Below are 4,750 nucleotides of genomic sequence, written 5' to 3'. Positions count from 1 at the left end.
ATCTGTCGTTTTTTTGTTTTTTGGTTTTTTTTTTTAAGAAAGTTTTCAAGGGTCTTCTTATTCATGGTTTTGTGTTTGTGATCTATTAATCTAAAGAATACAGTGTTTTTTGTTTGTTTTTGTTTTGAGAGAGAGCATGAGCTGGAGGAGAGGCAGAGGCAAAAGGAGAAGGTGAAGCAGGTTCACTGCTGAGCAGGGAGCCTGATACGGGGCTTGATCCCAGGACCCTGAAATCAGGACCTGAGCTGAAGCTAGACACTTAACCAACTGAGCTCCCCAGGCAGTATCTATTCATTTCCCTAGAATACTCTGATTTGTAGAGTTTCTTTAGTAGAGCCAAAACTTAACATTTTCTTTACTTTTATTGAGAATGGCTATAAGAAGGCAACATTGGGAGCATTTCTGAGTATTTCACAAAACTGAGGAGACTACTGATGGATGTGCATAGGCTTGATAAGTGGAGTGAGATTATGTGCTCCACACTTTTTGGGGGGCCTAACTTGAAAGGTAAAGGTTGACATGAATGAAGGTCATCAAACTTAGACTTTTGATACTTTTATTTCAACATATACATGAGATTTATGTATGTGCTAAAAGGGTTAATTAGTTAGATATAAATATTTAAAATATGTCACAATTTTTGTAATCCAGCTTTTCCCTTCCATTTTTAAAATCTATTAGGGACTTAAAAAAAAAAAAAAAACACCAAAAAAACCTGTTGTGACTGGACGTTTCTTAACTTTGAACGACCCTACCTAATACCTTTCATTCAAAAAGTCTCATGAAAAGAGTTTCAAATGAAAATCAGAGATAATGAAAAATCTGCCTATCTTGAAGAATTGTGAGGCTGAGAGAGAACAAAAACTCTGATGCAAATTGGGAGATTGACAAGAATAACAACAGGGACTTGGGTCAGGTTTCTTTCTCCTTAGTTTCCGTCACTGATCAGCAAACCAGCAGGGCAGGTATTCCAGGAGCTCAGGGAGCCATGGGAGTGGATCTGCATCTCCTTGCTGTCTACCTGGCTCTCACAAAGACCTGCATGGCAGCGGTCACTTGTGTTGAGGGAGGGGTCGGGATCACAGGGCCAGGCATGTCCGCCTTTTATATACTGGCCTCAGTGAGGAGGCCGTTGGCATTCGGGGTCTCCCTGGAGTTCTCCTGACGCCACAGTCCAGGACTTTGGAACTCTGCCTTACTTCATAGCCAGGCCTAGAATGGGTCTGCGCAAACCTACCCCAAGGAGGTAACCCATCATGTCATTATGTTGCCCTTGTTCTTGGCTTCTGGGATCTTCAGTACTATTTTTGTGTTTAATCTCAGTGTGCATACTCCATGAAAGCAAAAACTTCGTTTTGTTCATCATTGAATCTCTAGTGCCTTCAACCATGCTCAGCCCAGATAAGTGTTCAGTCATTATCTGTTAAATGAATGGATAAATTCAGGAGCTTTTCTCTCTCTCTCTCTCTTTTTGGTAGCTGAATATCTTACTGTAACTGTGTTTTTATTTTTTAAGTTTTTATTTAAATTCTAGTTAGTTGACAGAGTATATTAATTTCAGGTGTACAATTTAGTGATTCAACACTAACATACAACACCCAGTGCTCATCACTGTAAGCGCACACCTTATTAACCCTCATCAGGAGATTCTTAATTTTAAAAATTAACTTTTAAGATTCATAAGTTTTTTTTTTAATTGTTCCTTTTAAAAAGCCTCCTCACATTCTTGTTTTCAGAACACAGCAGCCTATTTATTTTCAGAAAATTAAATTGTACCAAGACATGTACCATAGTTTAGTTACTTTTTACTTTTAATTTTTGTAGTCAATCAACAGTCTTCTCTGTTATATAGAACATTACTAGGGGAAAAACAAAATATGTATAAGACATAGCCTATAATGACATTTTTAAAAACATTTACTCATCTGCATATTCCTTGGAGAAACTAAACTTTATAAAATCTTCGAATCTTTTATAAAAATTTCCATACAACTATGTACTTATAGATAAATAAGGAGATAATTTTGTGGTTAAAGTTTGATAGTGATTAAAAATTGCCATAATTACCTAAATTCTAAGAGAATAAAATTTCGATGTGAATGCTATAATACAATGCAAAAACAAAAACAAAAACTTCAGGGTAAGCCTTCTATCCCCAACTTCTATTTCTAATCATTTTCCCTGAGATAACCACAGAAACATTATGTTTTCTTTGCACTTATATTTCCACATATGTGTGGTTTCTACATCTTGCTCTCCTTCAGCAATTTGCCTTGGAGACCTTTCAAAGTTAGCAAAAAGATTTATCCCTTTCTGATAAGGTTAAATTATTTGGCACTAACCATTTGTTTGACTTAACCTAGTTCCACATTTTGTAGTTAGGACTAAATGTGCCATGTTTTATTTTCTAAGCTAAGTTATTTTTTGTTATTTTACCATATTTTACCTTATTGGCAAGGTACCGGAATGAACTCATTTTGAGAATACTTAGCTCTTGAGATACTGGTTGCTATGAAGTTTGCTTTATCTGTAGTATATGTCTCTAATAAAACAGCAAGTGACATTTTCAAATTGTCAATTGTTTAAGTTTCAAAATGAATAATGGGTCCTGTTTTTCTAATTCTATGGCAGAGTCAGCCTTTCGTGACATGGTTCATGTCTTCTGGTACAACTCTACCACTCTGTGTCTTATGCTATTTGAAAATTGAATTTTTCTGGGCAAGGTTAAAAAAGAAAGTAGTCCTTAGATGATCACGGCCCTCTTAATGAAAACAAGAAAGATTGCCAAGAATAATTGTTAGAAAAGGAACATTTCTGGTTGTTGACTCCCATTCTTTCTTCTCACTTTATTTGGATGAGCTGCATCCAATCTAACTAGGTATTGTTTTAATTGAAATTAAGTGTTTAAAATTCAGTGTATGGCTTTATATATATGTTCTTAGTACACAGGAATTTTTTCCTTTAACAAGTACACTGCTATAATGTGTCCAGAAAGATCCATCAAAATTTGTAATTTCTTAATGTAACAAAGGTCACAGGGAATAGGAAGCATACTCAAACTCTTAGATGGAATTTTTAATGCCAAAAGTACATAATCTGAGTGCTAATGGCCAAAGAATAAAAATATACCAAACTGTAATGTTCCAAGGAGATGGCTCAAGAAGGTCACCAGTCATAGAAATAAAAGGGAAAGGCACAACTAAATCTCATTTACAAAATGCAAGCATAACATGCCCACTGATCTAGATTTAGATCCAGGCTAGAAAGTATTGTATGTGAAGAATTTATTAAATTTGCACATTAGCCTACTTTTGAGTCATTATGTTTCTTTAGCAAAAAAATGTCCTAAGAGTGAGAGAGGGATTCCTGCTTTGCCCCAGAGAGCAATGCAGCGATTAATTCTACCACCTGGAGCAAAAGAGCTCAGAGCAGATCTGCCTTCACAGTAACAATACCAACTGAGAAAAATAGTTTCTCTAAGTGTTCTTTCATATATTTTTGTTTCTCATAGAAGATTTCTAATCTCCATGTTGTTAAAGCCTACATGCTAGAAGAGTTATCTGTTATATTTAGGATACTTTTAACCCTAACAAATATTCACTGAAGCTCTTTGATTCTCAATGTAATTCACTATTATTTGGTCTACTGAAGTAATTTTTAAAAAATTTTTATTTGCATTTATTCTGTGCAGAACTTACTCCCGGGCCATAAGTTTTTGTTTCTTCAGTTTCTTCTGGGATATCTTTTTCTTCTGAGCAATAATCTGCTCTTTTTTGGTAAGGATCATCTCAATGTGGCAGGGAGAGCTCATGTATGGGTTAATCTGACCATGAGCCCTGTAAGTTCTACGCCGCATCTTGGGAGCTTTGTTGAATGACCAGAGAATTGACATCTAAACCCTTAAGTTTAGCATTACTCTCTGCATTTTTAAGCATGTGCAGGAAAAATTCAGCACTCTTCTTGGGCCACCTAGCCTGTGTCCAGCCCCACTATTTGGCCTGGGCACACCTACCAACACTACCATCGTAGTGATGGAATGGCACACACTGCTTCTGCTAAGTGACATCTTTCAGATACTTGGTGGCTCTTCGGATATGCATACCCCTGGTGGCCCGCAGTTTCACATGTGTTCTTAAAGTGAACAAGAAGATTTGAACCTCTTGATTTGCATGATTTTGTAGGGTTTCCTGGGTCAAGCGGATAGTGAACCATTTTCAGAGGTCACCCCAGGCCGCTGAGAGGAAGAGCTGCTAAAGTAATTTTTAGGGATGTTGTGGGTTCCAAGAATGTATGTGTACCATATATAAGCTTTATATTAAGTACCTTACTACTTAAGGAAAAATAGAAGTTACTTTGTAAGTCAGAACTGCTTTTCTACTTACTGAATACTTAGACTAAATTTCTTATGTAGCTCATACTTTCATTAACTTCAAATTAGGTGGGTTATAATACTGGGCATTTAGGTTTTTTTGTGAACAAAAGATTAGAAATTCTGTTGAGTGTATGTTGAGGGAGAGGAGACTGATAAAAATAAAGTTTCTAAAAATTAATCTAGTTCTATAGGTTTAGTAAATCACCAGAAAACCAGATTTTATCTTCTGTAGTAAAATGAAATTACACTTGCAAAGATCACTGGTAAAGATGAAAGTCAAAAGACTGTCTTTCTGTTTTCAATCTCTTGACTTTTTTGATTACCCTCACTTTACAATAAGATAGGTAACACCTCTGGTGATTGTTTATTATATTAACC

The 4,750-nt window shown here is 35.9% G+C and overlaps 1 pseudogene; it reads right to left on the bottom strand.

Annotated features, from left to right (window-relative positions):
- Window positions 1-3,694: 3,694 nt before the first annotated feature.
- Window positions 3,695-4,212, bottom strand: LOC116872402 (annotated as a pseudogene).
- Window positions 4,213-4,750: the final 538 nt, after the last annotated feature.

Source organism: Lontra canadensis, unplaced genomic scaffold (genome assembly GCF_010015895.1).
Source record: "Lontra canadensis isolate GAN:19392208 unplaced genomic scaffold, GSC_riverotter_1.0 scaffold2, whole genome shotgun sequence".
Classification (NCBI taxonomy): Eukaryota; Metazoa; Chordata; class Mammalia; order Carnivora; family Mustelidae; genus Lontra; species Lontra canadensis.
This window is presented reverse-complemented; position numbering and strand designations above follow the sequence as displayed.